Genomic DNA, 16720 nt, shown 5'->3' with positions numbered 1-16720 from the left:
TGCCATTCTCCCTGCTTGTGCTTTATCTCTCTCTGACAAATAAATAAAATCTTAAAAAAAAAAAAAAAAAGATGCTTAATTGACTGAGCCACCCAGGTGCCCCACACAATGGCATTCTTTTAAAAAAAAAAATTAAAAAGCACATTGAGTTAATTCTTGGTATAATATTTGTGGTAAAATAAATTTTGATAAAAGTCAATCTGAGCTTAAGTTTATAATGGATTTTGTTTATTGACAGAAGTTTCACTAATAACATGTCTTAGAGTAACCTGAATCCTGCAAATGTTTGTAAATTTTTAATATGCTACTGACTTACTGAATTTAAGCCTATTTGTTATATATAATCTTTTATTTCTTACTGAGTGTTGGTGTTTGCAAGCAGGAAACACTTGTCCCTACATCCCCCAACCCAACGTTTAGTTCTAGAAGCATGCAGAAAAAGGAAATTCCCAAGTATATACATATCCTCACCTTGCAAAAGATACTCAGAACAAGTTTCTAAATAGCATCTCACATACGCAAAACTAAACAAGGGCAAAATTAACTGCCTGGCTGCCAGACTGAGACCCAATGCTGAGTATTGCTGTTTATTTTGGAGAAGTATTCGGTGCAGAGCTGGGTTTGATGACGGTTAACTTTCTAGGATCAGGTCAACAGAAAAAGGAAATTTTGTTCAAGTACAGAAGGGTTTATTTTCAACTTCTTTTTAAAATGGATTCTTCAGTCCTGCCAGTATAAAAGTAGAACTAATAAAATTACAACTCTTTGAATCAAAGCCTTACTGAAAGTTACCCACAAGAGAAAAACAGCATGAAATAGAGTTCTCCCAACAAGCAACCTGGATTTTGCAGAAACATATTAACAGGCTATTTTTTAAGGGTTTTTTTAAAAAAGATTTTATTTATTTGTGTGTGTGTGTGTGTGTGTGTGTGTGAGAGAGAGAGAGAGAGAGAGAGAGAGAGAGAGGAGAGGACATGAGCAAGGAGGAGGGGCAGAGGGAGAGGGAGAAGCAGGCTCCCTGCTGAGCAGGGAGCCCAATGCGGGGCTCGATCCCAGGATCCTGAGATCATAACCTGAGCTGAAGGCAGACGTTGAACCAACTGAGCCACCCAGGTGCCCTAGGTTTTTGAAATATGAATGGAAACTTATTTTACCAGATATTAAAATATATATATATATTTTTAAGATTTTATTTATTTATTTGGCAGAGAGAGAGAAAGCGAGAGAGGGAACACAAGCAGGGGGAGTGGGAAAGGGAGAAGCCGGCTTCCCGCCGAGCAGGGAGCCCGATGCAGGGCTCGATCCCAGGACCCTGAGATCATGACCTGAGCCGAAGGCAGTCGCTTAACCAACTGAGGCACCCAGGCGCCCCATTAAAATATATTATCTTTCAATAAGGAGAACTCTGTGCAGCAGATACAAGGATAAGCTTATCACTGGAACAGAATACACATCTCTAAGCAGACCCTCAATGATACAGGAGAAGATAATATGACATAATTAATGTCTCTCAGCAGAGTAGGGGCAGGAACAATCAGAGGGAAACCTAAGATTCTGTTACTCAAGATGTGCTAGAATCTTGCAAAATGGGGTTAAGTGGATTTTTGAAATCCTGAGTGTGACAAACTTCCCTCCCTCAGAAAGAACCACTACAAATAAAGGGAGACACATGAGAAGCATAGGGGAAGGAAGGGATGGATTAATAAAAAGTGCTGTGCTTATTAATCAAAAGTCAGTTTACAGCCTCACCTCATGTCACACACAAAACATTATGAAGTGGATTAGACTGTTAAATGTAAATAATGGAACCATGAAAAGATTTAAAAATAGGTGACTAACTCATCTGTAGATGGGAAAGAACTTCCTACTAAGAAAACAATAGAAATAACTATAGGGAAAATGCATAGCTTATTTTTTTTTTTGTCAAAAACCACACACAAACATAAATGCAAAAGCACAGAGTGGGAAAAACATTCACAACAGACGTGACATCTACGAGGAGAGCCTTTTAGGTCAGGCACCAACTCCAGATGCCATAACTTGCCAAGGCACTTCTATTTTTTATCAGAAGAAAGCATTCGAAACTCAGAATGTAATCTGAATTGTGTCATCTCAGATGAGATGGAAACCAAGGCACGCTCTCATGTTGGCTGAGGCCACGTCTTTTTTCAGTCTGGTTTGCAGATGAAGACAGGAGGGCTGGCTGTGGGGTGGTAACGACAGACTCAGAGCTGGAAAGGAAGTGCTAGGTTTGTCCTAAACTTCTGCTATGCCTCTTATTTCCCCCCTTTCAAGTTCACATGCAAGAAAATGAGAAGCAAAGTCAGAGATATTTATATTATAAATAGAGATGTTATATGTGCCTTTACACTGTTAGGCACTGGACACACATTATCATCACCTAATCTACACTGCAGTGGTGTAAGGAAAACTGCCTTTTACACAGGAGGGGATGTGAGTTAGACTCTGACTCCATAGACATTGTCTCCTTTTTGTTTTCATTTCCTTCTGCCCAAGCCCAATGGTTAACTACTGAGATGTCTTTAAAAAAAAAAAAACAAAAAAAAACTATGTATTTGGGACAAAAAATTCTGCTTATCACTCATCCAAACTGCGTGAGGTCAAAAAGCCAAAATCTTAAAGACTGGTTTTCTAGCTGTGGCACATTTGCACACTCTGGGAAAACTCTGCCTGAAACATGGACAGTAATCTTGTACAAAAGCCTACAGGCTGAATGGGGGAAAAATAAAGTTTTAGAGCACCTCACCCTTATTAATTTTGCTTCTGGCCAAGGAAATGCATCAAGAACCATCCTAAGATGAGATTTGGAAGAAGTTTCTAATTAGAGTTTGAATATAGGTGTGGATGATACATAGAATCTCTTTTTGCTTTGGTAAGTCATACAGTTATTGCAGGATCCACAGTCAACTGTTACAGTTCTACTCTGGTGGGGTCATTCCATGTATCATTTTTTTTAGTTCTAAAACATTTCAAACATCCAAAAGAGGGGGAAAACACAATACAGTAAGCAGCAAGCACCCATCACCCAAATTGAACAGATGTTAACACTTGGCCCTATTAGCTTAACTGTTCTCTTGTACCCAGACATAACCCTCAAAGCTAGCTTCACTAAAGCTCATCCTGAGGTATCCTCTTTCCTGAAGTTAGTAGTATCATTCTGATGTGCATTTTTATACTTTTATAACACAGGTATATATAACAATATGCATTAGTTTTTGTTTTTAAAACGGACACAAAGAGTATCTTACTACTACATCCTTTTGTAACTTTTTCACTCAATTTCTGTTTATGTTGATATATGTAGGTCTCATTCATTCATTGCACTGATAACACAGTGTTTCACTGTGGGAACAAACAAAGCTCAATTCTCCATTTCACTGACAGTGGGCCCTTGGGTGGTTTCCACTTTTTCTATTAGAAACCATGGTCTCTTGCACGCCCTGTGCACATGTGTGGAAATTCTCTATGGTTGACACCTAGAAGTAGGACTGCTTGCTCATAAGGGTATGCGCATCCGCAACTGATCTCTGTTGTGACAAACCGCTCTCCAAAGTGATTTTACCAATTTATACACCTCTCCCACTAGTGACAGACATGAGTCGAGACATGAGTCTAGTGAGACATGAGTTGTTTTCCAATACTTGGTTTTGTCATATTTACTAACTTTTGCCCATCTGGTAGGTGTGAATGGCATCTCCCTGTGGTTTTAATTTGTGCTTCCCTGATTACAACTGAAATGGAGCATCGGCTCATGTTTTTTTTGTTTTTTTTTAAAGATTTTTTTTTTTATTTATCTAAGAGAGAGAATGGGAGACAGAGAGCATGAGAGGGGGAGGATCAGAGGGAGAAGCAGACTCCCTGCTGAGCAGGGAGTCCGATGCGGGACTCGATCCCGGGACTCCAGGATCATGACCTGAGCCGAAGGCAGTTGCTTAACCAACTGAGCCACCCAGGCGCCCCTCGGCTCATGTTTTGTACCCCCCCCCCGCCATTCAGGTTTCTTCTTGGGTAAATGGCCTGTTCATATCTGGGCCTCTCCCCTCTCCCCCCTTAACTTAGTTGCCTCTCTTTTCGTTTCTTTCAAATTGTTGAAATGGCACGCATTCTGGATACTAATCTTTTGTTGTTATATGGGTTGTTAATCACTTGCCTTCTCCTTTCCTTATGGTTTCTTTTGCCAGACACCACAAGGAAAGTAAGACGTTTTCTCTTTTGCTTGAAAGAAACTTTCTAATAAAAAAATCTAGATAAACCCTGGCCTTCTGATACACAGCTCTCAAAGACCACGCTAAAGAATTTGCAGACAGAATTATGATTAGCTTGGCATTTCATAAGTGGAGTCCAGATGAGACATTCCCTGAGAACATAGAAATGTTTTCTTAGAGTTACACTACAAAATTCAAACATCTGAGTACAGATGTGCAAATGATTTGAAAGCACAGAAAGTCTGCTGAGCCAGGAGGTGACCTGCTAAATGTATCAACATAGGAAGATGTTGGCATTGACCATCCAGACACAGTCCAGGAGAAGAGTCTTGAGCACTGGAGCAGTGTCACCCTCCCACCAGAGTAAGGCCATGGCGGGGATCATGGTGGGTCTGGATCCAATAGGTCTTCTTGGCCCAATGACATGAAACATTATTAAATAATAGAACTGAGAGTCAGCATAACAGCCAGGTTAGAAAGGCAGCTCTTGCAGCAAGACTGGTCGAGTTCAATTTCTGGCTCCACCACTTACTACGTAGCCTTGGACAAGCTCTCTTTCTTCTACTGAGAAAACAAGGAGTACCTAACTCATAGTGTTGTTATGAAGACTAAATGAGTTAATAAATGTACCTGTCGAGGAGGAAACATTCAATATATGTTATCCAAATACTCAAATGTCAAGGGAAAATCTATAAAATGGAATGGCCAGAAGCTGAAGGTAAACATCGGAACTAGGAAGATAGACAGTGGAAGCTGGTCTGGAACAAGTGAGGTGGGGAGTTGGGGAGTAACTCACAAAGGATAATTTAACTTCAGCTTTCATGAATAACAGCACTGTCCAGGACAAGAGCGGTAACAGACCAGTCACGTGCTCGTCAGAACCATGCTCTGAAAGTTGAAGAAGTAGAAGAGGACAGTGAGGGCACCTTGCAGGATACCAGAAAAAGAGTTGGGAGAATGAGATTATGTAGCCTTAAAGCAGAAGACTAAAGGAAAGACGTTACAGCAAAAATGGGTGTGTGTAGCTTCAGAGAGCAAGCTGAAAGAGGATCGGTGAAGGATGGGAGTTGCAAGAGGTATGTTTCACCAGATCGTAAGAGAGGGTTTTCTAATAATTACAGATCTCAAATGCAATAGAAAGCCGGTGACTTATTTGTTAATCTAAGTGTTTCAATATAGTATGGATCCGCAGCAGGCTGGGAAGGTAGCAAAGTATTTCAGGCATTTAATAAAGTTTGGATTAGATGTTCTTTAGATCCCATGAATAGAAATTTTGGGTCTTGCAGAACATTCACTGCCTCAATGATTGGCAAGCAGGGGCCACCTGCAATCCTGTTGTGCCATCATATGCTAATACAGTAATGCCCTCAGGGCTACTCAGACAAGTGTGCGTATGGTGGGGGGCTGCTTGATGTATGGTCAGTGGTCCCCAAGCAGTTTCCCTCAATCTTCTTTTGTAGTGAATTTGACCTATGTCTCTTGCTCAGCATGTAGTAGGCATTTTTATTGCTAGAGAGATTGTTTAAACTAGATCTAAAATGAGTTGACGGATTCTAGGAGCTTTGTGACATTCATGTTAGGTGCTTAGGTTTCTTTGCTTTCTTATTGACCCGTGGTTTTGTTCTGTAATCAGAGTGCCCAAATGGGTCACCACATTGCATTCTGAAATGGGGACAAGGCACCTTTGCTATAAACCAGGCTCAGGAGCATGAACTCAGGTGGGAATGGTAATCACTCTAATGGGTTATATTTTCAAATTTTATCCAATGGCAAACTTCTGGACCAAGAGATTTTAATGCCTTCCATTAATACTGCTGGCAATGCTGCCATAGGCCCTTTCCTGTTACAGGCATTTCCTTTCTACAGCTCCTGCCTCTTCTCGTGTTCTATTACTTACTAAGACTTTCTAGTACCCCAGTCCCCCACCTCTGCTTTGTTCCTTTCCTGTACACAGCAGCACCTCTTTCTCTTCCTCAATTCAATTTTTGCCATTTTCCTTTCTCTTTAAACTGTCTTTCTCACAATTTAGTGCTGTCTTCTTTTGTGTGTCCCCTGATTTGTCAGAAGCAGAAATGCTGCAAGCTGTTTGTACTCACAAGAAAAACCCTGTTTCCTCTATATTAAAAAACAACTTTCAGCTGGTTGCAAAGGGAACTGATGAGGTTTGCATGCATGTTCATATTCAGTTCCCCTTTGTGGCCAGTGAGTCTTGAAAAACACTGGAACACACAGGTCAGCTTGTGTTAGGGGCTGATTACAGAGGTCCGAATATATGTGGCAACTAGTGAGAGGAATCAGCTAAGTAAGTAAATGTGGGTCTCATGCTCTGATGGTTTCCATTTATGATCCTGCAAATAAGGAAATCTTGAGTAGTGAGTACAAACCAGCGTGGTGGTGGTGGTGGGGGAGCTACCAAAGGGGTGAGCTAGACTAATTGTCTTTCCATATCCTTCTAGGCTTTCATATTGGAGAGATCAATGAATTTATCCAGCTTTCAGGATCACACTAGCAGAAACAGACTTTTCTTCTAGTTTTACTGAAAAGCTAGATTAATATTCTGGAAACAATGGATTCATGATACTTTTGATGCACTTCGTAATATAATAATCAAAACAAAATGACAGTAACCTCAACTTTTCTTTTCGAAATATTGCCCAAGAAGCCATGAACACTGAGGTACACATACTATATTAAACCCCAAGGAAAGAGCCAATGCAAATGCACTTTCAGGGAAAGACATAAAAATCTAATTAAAATGTTACCATTGCAAGCACATTAAAAAATGTGGTGGATTAAAGTTGGTAGATTAAAATTCTCCACAGCTCCCATTCAGAGGTGGAGTCTTTTGCCCACCTTTTGAATCTGGGCAGGTATGTGACTTGCTTTGACCAATAAAAGGTGGTGGACGTTGTAGGACATCTGAGCAAAACCTTCAGAGGCCTTGCAGCTTCCAGTTTTGCCCTCTTGGAAGCCTGAGACCAACACATTATAAATAAACCCAGTAGAAAGATCACATGGAGAGAGACTATCAGCCTGCACAACCATCTCAGCTGGGGCTCTAGACACAAGACTGAGGCCATCTTGGACCGCCCAGTCTCAGCTGTGCTGCCAGATGACTAAGAAGCTATACATAGCTGCATGAATGACCCCAGGTGAGACTGACAGAAGAACTGCCCAGCTGAGCCCAGAACAAATTACAGAACTGAGAGTGAACAAATGGTGGTTGTCCTAAGCCACCAAGTCTGGGGGTGGTCTGGTATGCAGCAAGAGATAAATGATGCATATAAAATATAAACAAAAAGTACTACTTCTAAAAAGGCAACAGTGAATACAGTAAGTAATTCATTAACAAGAGAGACAATGCCTTGAATTCTTTTACTTGAAAGCTGTGTGTGAGAGGAAGAGAGAGAGATACCAATTTTCCAAACCACTGTAGGGTGGGGAGTGGCAGGGTTATTAAAGATTTAAACAAACCATGTGTTCTCAGAGATAAAAACAAGCATATGCTCCCCCCTGATGGAGAGAAGGGAATAACGAGGCAACCGATTAGGGGGTTTCTTAAATGAAAGGATCTTCAGTGTGTGTTAAGCCGACAGGAGGAAGGACTACAGGGGAGAGAACAGCACCTATACTTTCTTCATTAGCTGAAATGTGCTTTAAATTACATTTATTAACAGACATGTTTTCACTACAAGCCTTTCAGTATTCTTTGACTTTTAAAGCTATGTCCATGAATTGCTGTGATTAAAAAAAAAAAAAAAGCTCAATAAAACTAGAAGATAATGATTACAACTTTCACATACTAAAATGTCAGACTTTATTTTTTACTGCTAGGATGATTGTAGTTGTGAGTGTTTTACAAAGGCGACTCTTGTGATAATCGCCGGTACAAAACAAAAAAGTCCCCAAAGGACATATCCTGTTAAAGGCAGATGAGTGGTAATGGGTTTTCATCTTAAGGACAGAAATCCTTGTCCACACAATTACTTTTACTCTATCACGTTTAAAGTGTTTTTCAGCTAGTAAAATAATGACGTTTATCATTCTGTTAGAACTTAAAAAAACTAAACTTTTAAATGGTTTTAAGTTTCTAGCTGGAAAATAGAGCAACTTGGGCAGCTTCTGCTTCAGCCTTTAATTGCGAGAGGTTTAACTAGGGCTGGTAATACACTGCCCTCTGCTGGCCGAAGCACTGCCGAAGGCATGCGTTGCAGACAGGTGCGAACATTTAACTGCGGTTTTTCTTTTTTCCAGTTTTCTCTACCAGATATTTCTGGAGGTACGGCACTCCAGAGAACTTATGTTTCCTGGCCTCGATGCTTTATTTGTTGGTTTATTAAAACAGTACATTTTAGGCTGGTTTTTGATGGAGGACAGGGAAGAAGACAAAATATGGTAATATTAGAAGCTAAGCCACAGATAGCACTGTTTTGAGAATTATCTCAACACCAAGACTTGTTTAGAGTGATGCCTTCAAGTGACTACTTCAAAGCTAATATATCTGCGTCCATCAGGGTAAGAAATGATTTAGGTGAGGATCATCAATCAATGCTAAAATCAACTGAGTGAAAGGGAAACAATACATAGTCTCAAAATAGGACCTTCTGATTACTTACCAGTTACAAAAGGAAAAAGGTACCTCTGCAATGGGAGAGTTGGCAGGAGTTAATAAACTTCCAGATTGAAAACTGCAAACAGGTATATAAGTGAGATATATTTTTGGTCACTGGGGATACTTGGTCACCATACCCAACACAATAAACCAGATTCTGGTGGCAGCTAAGAATATGGGCTCTGAAGTCACACTGCCTGGGTCCAAATCTAAGCCCTACGCTTTTGCAGTTCTATCACCATCGGCGAGTTATTTCTCTTCTGTGGGCCTAAATCTCCTCATCTAGAAACTGACAGAATAGTATCTAGCTCAGAGAAATTTTAAAAATTGATCGAATATATGTAAAAAGCACTTCAGTGGCTGCCATTTATAAGCCTCCTAAAAGCGGCTCTCCGGAAAGCTTGTTACTTCAGTACTTTGGGCTCTTAAGAGGAAATGAACCCAGATACTAATGGTACAGGTGGTAAGACCTCAGGTACCCAACTGCCCCTTGCCTTCCCTTCATATCTCTGTTTTTGCCCCCTTGAATAAGGACAGGAAGTGACATGGAGCAAGGGACTTAACCTCAAGACAACTGTATCTAGAAATCCAAAAGAAATGATCAGTAATAAACTGGCCAGGAAACCCTGGTCTTGGAAAGAAAGGGACAGTGGTGAGAGTTCCAGAGAACTGATGGGGGATACCTTTTCGGTTCCCCAAATCTCACTGCAATCTGAGGTGTTGTTTCCCAGTGCAGAGGTGTAGGGATGTATCTTCTACCTGGGGCAATATGATGGCCTAAATTATTTTTAGAATTGTATCATCAAATGTTTCATTTTCAGAAAATTTTCTATCTACTTTTGGCTTTTCAAAGAACCTTTTTTTTTTTTTTTAAAAAGCTTTATTTGAGAGAGAGAGAGAGAGGGAGAAGCAGGCTCCCCGCTGAGCCAGGAGCCCGATGTGGGGCTCTATCCCAGGATCCTGAGATCATGACCTGAGCCGAAGGCAGACGCTTAACCGACTGAGTCACCCAGGTGCCCCTCAAAGAACCTTTAAAAAAAAAAAAAAAAAAAAAAGAAAGGAATGGTAGGTTCTGAAGCAGGATATGAATTAAACTTAACTGACTCAAAGATGTTGAAATTCAAAATTTGTCCTCAAAAAGATTTCTGCCTCATCTAATCCAATGCTGAAGTTTCTTCCCTTCCCCAAACCTAATTTCCCATCTACTTCCCTCTACCCCCTCAGAGGGCATTCCAGTTCTTACGACCGCCGCCGAGACTGCTACAGTGTTATTGGGGTGTGCAATTCTAGAAGACCATGTCGATCCGGTGCACACAAACCTATATAAAAAGACAAAGCCCAAGGTGAAGTACAATGAAACTTCGATTAGTAGGTCCTTTTACGTTTTGTCACTGGACCTTCCTTACAAAGCTAATCACTTTTCTGCACGATTATAAACCTTCAAACTCTGGACTGTAATTTCTGCTGTTTGAAAAACAGTTCTTGAGGGAGATACTCCCATGATTTGCTGAGAAATCAGCTCTTCAAAGTAGAAGTTCTTGAGACCCTGATTAAGGGTGGGATGGCCGTAAGTACTGCTACTCACAGTAGCAGCAAGGACCTGCGAGCCGTGCAGTGGAGATGGGGCTGTGGCCAGACACCACATCCTGAAGGGAGCAGGGGGCTCAGTGAGCCTTGAACAAACCACAGCTTTGAGTAGAAGGTCTGTGTTTCACTCCTCCTAAAGGTAACCACTGCCTTGGGTGTGCACTGAACTGGATAAAAGACTTCCACTGCCTCCCCCACCCCCCGCCCGCTCCTTTGGAGAATCACTTATCTTTTGAATGTGATGTTCTAACACAGACTATGTGAGGCCAATCTGCTCTTTCTGCACACTGGCCTCCCGATGCCCTGAACTGCTGACTGGTCAGAAAGAGTACTCAAAAAGGCTAACTGCAGCCAGCTTAGACACCAGCCTAAAATAACTGTCTAGCTGAAGCAATAAAGTTCAGGCATGAGTGATGTGTCTTGTGTCCTCTGGGTTCTGGCTCTGATGGAAATTGATAAGGGACCCTAATCCTGACCCCTATAATCCCTGCGAGTCAGGAAAAGTCTCGTGCACCCCTGCTGTATACAGCTTGCCATAGGCTGTCAAAATAAATCACCACATGCCTGCCCTCTGAACCATTCTTACTGAACGACTCCAAATGGGTTCTGGGGCCAGAGTGAAACATTCGCTTGACACTCACAAATATCTCGAAAGCAGGAAACTTAATACAAGGCAGGGCTTATATTCTGGGGAGGGGGGGGAACTACTCTAACACCTCAAGAAGTAAATCATAAGGGTCAGAGCAGAACACCCAGGAGATCAGTATTTGGCAGATGATGTAGCAACGAATTAGAAGTGTTGGACAAGAGCATTCGCACTTGGATAACAGAAGTGGAACTTTGAAGAGGGCATGGATAGGAAAGACAAATGAGAAACCAAAGAGAACTACCGGTGACCTGAGTGAGGAAAAGTCCAAGGGGCCACTTGTACAGACCACTTGTAATCTTCGAAATTTCCACCTGACAAGTTATATTTTGGTTAATTTTGTATGCTCTGACATTTACGCTTTTCTACCAGTTGTAGTATTTCTTAGAAAAACATAAATTAGAAAATTCCTTATATTTCAGTTAAGGAATTCAAAAATCGCCTCAATCAAAAAGAATTTATATTGCTATCGATGGGATACAACTTAGCTTAAAGTCCAAAGCTTTCAAAGATTAGAAAATTGGACTTGATTCCTCCCATAGTCAATTCTGCTACCTTTGAGCACAGGACAGGAAACCCTGTTTGAACAAAGTAAAAAGTATTCAAAACTGGACCCCAGTTTACTTACCATAAGTACCACCAGGTACAACTAACCCTTGAGAAAGGCCAATAATTTCTGCTTTCAAAGGCAGAGGAGGAGATTGAAAAAAATAAATACACGTGCTTTCAAGTTAATTTACTAGTTGTGTCGCCTTGGGCATGTTATTTAACAACTCAATTTCCTCACATGTGAAATGGGACCTCTACCACCCACTGTTAGAGTTCTTATATGTAAAATGCCCTGCCCAGTTCCTACCTAGCACAGAACTATAGCTTAGCATGTGTTCTCTTTCCTTCTAGTTCCTTGACCTTCCAGAACCATTATGATTCATGGTTTTCTCCTTTTTCTAATTTGTAGAGCATTTAAAGTCTGTATCACACATCACACATTATTAATCTGAATTCTCAGCTTGCTTGTGGAATCGCTTTTGAATTTCCGGAGACCCTATGTTAGCTTGTGGCTAATATACTTCTGTGACTTCCACACACCACTAGAAACATAGTAGGAACTCCAATAAATATTCATTAAATGAACTGCACTGTTTAATACAGAGCACTAAAAATCAAGAGACAAGAAGATATGACAAAACGTACATCCATCCAGGCATTCTTGCTCGATAAATGATCAGCTGCCTGACAATCATTTTAAGAAGTACTTTTGACTCTTTCCTGGTCCAATGGTTGACTGACATCCTGTGGCAGCCAGCTTCTTAGATGGCTCCCAGTGATCATCACCTCCTGCTATTTACCTCTTCATACTGAATCACTGCTGGCTCCGTGTGGCCAAGATAATGTCACAGCAGAAGTGACAGTGCTGACTTCAGAAGCTAGATTAAAAAAAAGATATTGCAGCTATGGTCTTGTTTTCTTGAATCACTTGCTGTGTGTGTGTGTATGTAAGCCAGTCACCATGTTGTGAGGACAGATGGCTGCATGATCTTAGGCAACTTAAGTGACCTTTCTGAGGTTGTTTTCCTTAACATTTAAATTGAATATATTTCATACTATTTATTTCACAGGGTATTGTGAAGATGAAGTAAGACATATAAAACACAGACCAGGATACCTGTCACATAATAAGCTTTCATTAAGTGTGGCTACTACTGGTGGTGGTGGGAGAAGCTGCAGGAATTGACTGGATGTGAGATGTGAAGGAAACAGAGGAATCAAGGATAATTCCTAGGTTTTTGGCTTGAATAACGAGGAGGTGATAGTATCATTTACTGAGTCTGGGGACAATGGAGGAAAGGTAGTGGAAGGCAAGGGCATTCTCCCGCTTTTTTTTTTTTTTTTGGCTAAAGGTGCTTAAGCCTCAAAGTGGTAATATTAAAAAAATGATCTCTCAATCACTTATAAACAGTATTCCATTTCCATTCTTCCCTAAATTAATTCAAACCATTTTTTTGTTCTAAGTAATTCCTTCCTGGGACATGAGAAATTGCTGAAGTAAAAATGACAGGAGTTCCAGAGAGGCCAAATTACTCTGCAATCCATGGCCATATAACCCCAGACGAGTCACTGTTCTTAATGAAACGACGGCAAGCGTTACAAAGATGAACAGCAGCAGAACAAAATCCACTCAGGTAGTTCTCACTTTTGTTTGAGAGAGAACAATTAGCAAACATTAGGGAGGCCTTACGCGATCAACACGAAAGAAGATTCACATTGGGGGTTATGAGAAATGGCAAGGTCCTCCTATTAATTTTAAATGAAGATTTTCTGATAACTGAAGTGCTCAGGTTTGATGCAATTAGATTTCTGTTCCCATTCTCAGACCCCTCTCCCGGTGGTTTCACTACACAAGGAAGGGTAGCATGTGACACAAGTCTGCCTCCTCAGCTGTACACTGAGCTTTCACTTAGTTACTAGTTCAGACTCATTAAACAATCCTAGATATAAAACTGGATTCTTTATAGCATGATGTAACTATTCATTTTATCCGAGGAATATTTGGTCTTCAGATTCTGGCACTTTTCAGGATTCCCCAAATCCATTATGAAATGCTCCAAACAATGTACACTACTTTGAATCTGAATGGGGGACTCACAGGGCAGTTGGAAGTAGAATGGGTTAGTTCACTTAGTAACCAAGTTGGGACCTAAACCCCTGAATGCGGTCTGTACTGACAGTGTGCTGCTCTGGGTCTCACTTCTTGTTTTTTGTTTTTGTTTTTTAAAGATTTTACTTATTTATTTTTGCGGGGGGGGGGGGCAAACACTAGTGGGTGGGAGGGGCAGAGGAAGCAGCAGACTCCCCACTGAGCATGGAGCCTGATGTAGGACTCGATCCCAGGACCCTGAGATCATGACCTGAACTGAAGGCAGATGCTTAACGACTGAGCCCCCCAGGCGCCCTGGGTCTCACTCACTCCTTTATCCTTAAAATGAAGGGTCTGTACCCATAGATGATCATGAAGTTCTATTCCAGCTCTATGATATCTAATTCTAGTAAGCTGCTACAGGTAAGAAAACTTTGGGTTTTGTTTCCTTTTATTCTTGATAAAGATGAACTGCAAATAAACCATCCACAAGTGATTTTACAGACAAGTTTGTACCAATATTTTCTTGGGTGACTATGAAGTTGTTCCCTCTACCACTGTGATGTATAAAACCAGCTATGGGGACTAAACCTTTGAACTTAACTTCAGCCAAGCATGCTAATAAAGCTACCTGAGGTAGAGCTAGTTCATGAAATAATCATAAGGAAGTACAATATATATATTGTCCACCAACTTCCTCCCACCACAGAAATAGAGAAATGAGGTTTTTTGAGAGGTAGTTGCTACATTTACCATAACTATTGAATTTCTTCAATACTCTGTTTAATTTCCTTTTTCCCCCCACTGTAGTTGGTGTCTGCAAGAATCTGGTCACACTGACTAGAATTGAAAGATACTGGATGGTCGGAGAATTTTAAGTCTGAAATTTAGCATCCCTGCCCTGAACAACAGAGCCTTGATTGGTGTAAACTACTTGCGCAGGTAAGACTGCTCACTTACTTTTAGCTTAAAAGTTAACCCTATAAAAACTCTAACAGGACTAAAATGTTTAAATTTTGAAAACTGATCATCAGAGTCTTTCTCCCTCCTTTTTGTCTGGAAGCATTTGCTAGTGTGAAATAGCAAAGCAAGGCGACAGTAATAGGTGATGGCAGATGCTATCTGAGGTGGGCTAGTTTGAAACTAGGGGAATACAATCTGTGAATACAGAAGCACTATTACTTTTCAGATTTTAGTATATAATGCATTATCTACACAAGGCAGGGGTAGTGTTTTTCTTTACTAGCACCATAAAAGGAAGCTCCATTTCTTTCTTTTTTAAAAAGATTTTATTTATTTATATGACAGAGAGAGAGAGAGAGAGAGAGAGAGCACAAGCAGGGGCAGAGGGAAAGGAAGAAGCAGGCTCCCCACTGAGCAGGCAGCCCGACGTGGGGCTCGATCCCAGGATCCTGGGATCATGACCTGAGCTGAAGGCAGATGCTTAATGGACTGAGCCACACAGGCACTCGGAAGCTCCATTTCTTATATAAAAATCTACTTGGATCGAATAAATTTTTCTTAGGAAATAAACTGGCTTATTTCACTCTCTGACTGGTTTTTAAATCAGTCAAGGTACAGATTAGGATTTATATATTTACAACTGGTAGTACACTAATTGCAACCAGATTCCAATTTGCTGGGCTGCACTGGATTCAGACACAAACTCTCTCTGAAGCATCTGGACGGTTTTCTAAATAAAAACTGCAAAGAAATAAAATGATAGACACTGGTAGACATTAGTGAAGGGTCTCTGTATTGGAACCTAGAGACATTGTACAGCCCTCAAGCTTTCAAAGTCCTTGTGTGGGGATTGCTTGGTTTAAAAAATTATTTAAAAATTATAACAGTGTATTTGGAAAAAAAACCCCTCCCTATTTCTGTAATCCATGATGCAAAACTTAAAATGGCGACTGTGAAGAGGGGTAGAGAGTGAAATAGCTCTGAGGGGCTGGGGGCATATAAGAAGGCAGTGTACGGCATCTCAGAAGGCAGATGCATGGCAACATTTTTGTGTTTATCAAAAGAAAGAATGTGATTTAAAAAAAGATTTAAAGGATCCCCACTCTAGATTTTTATAAACGAGAATGTGGTACCTAGAAAGCTATGGTGATAAACACAGAGAAATGGGGCACATTCTGAATAGAGCTCATGATTCTTACTTGATCAGAATCCAATAACTTGTTATTCCCACCTGAAAGAAATAAGGAATGAACAAAATAATGAAAAAGAGTTTGTATTTGACTCTTCAACACTTGTACCATCTGACGCAAGAAAGGTTAAAAAAGAAAAAAAAAAGGAAAGATTTAAAAATATGACATAGGGGCGCCTGGCTGACTCAGCTGGAAGAACATGTGATGCTTGATCTTGGGGTCCTAAGTTCGAGCCTCGTGTTGGGTGTAGAGATTACCACAAAAAAATAAACTTAAAAACAAAAATAAGACATAAAAAAGAAAAAACCATGCCTGCATTTATGCTGTGATTAAAATATCTTCTAAAAAAAATCATATTCTCTGAAAAACCAAGGTACTAAAATTATACAAAAAGACACATGAGGGCACTCTAACCAACAAGCATAGCAACTACAGTTTTGACACAGAATTTTAAAGTAAACTTTTTAAAAAAATTGAAGTATGGTAGTTTAACATTAAATATTTGAAATAGGAAATTACTGATGCCTTTTGGTAAAGACCTTGGGATTTTGGTGTCTATCCTTGGTCACTATACTTGCCTTCTGTTCGATTCAGGATCTTGTCTGAGTATTTGTGTAGGATTAAGTTTACTTCTGAAATACGAAATGAGACTATTCTAATGGTACTAGATTATAGAGAAGTGCTTTAACCTCATCATGAAAAGACATTATTTTGAAAAGTATTTATGTACAGTTTATGTACAATTAAGGTGATAATTAAAAATCAGTCTTCTATTAAGGTGGCCACAAAATATTTTTGCCAACACTTTCCTTTGGCCAGTATGTATTGCTTGCATGTGCCTTAAAATATTTTAATTAC

At 40.3% G+C, this 16720-nt stretch overlaps 1 protein-coding gene across 13 annotated transcripts in view; it reads right to left on the bottom strand.

The window, feature by feature from the left end:
- The window catches only part of CASK (calcium/calmodulin dependent serine protein kinase), a 343515-nt gene that overhangs the window by 152496 nt on the left and 174299 nt on the right, over positions 1–16720 (bottom strand). The window lies entirely within an intron of this gene.

The sequence above is a fragment of the Halichoerus grypus genome, chromosome X, assembly GCF_964656455.1.
Source record: "Halichoerus grypus chromosome X, mHalGry1.hap1.1, whole genome shotgun sequence".
Lineage (NCBI taxonomy): Eukaryota > Metazoa > Chordata > Mammalia > Carnivora > Phocidae > Halichoerus > Halichoerus grypus.
Note: the sequence above shows the minus strand (reverse complement) of the source record. Positions and strands in the feature narration are given on the sequence as shown.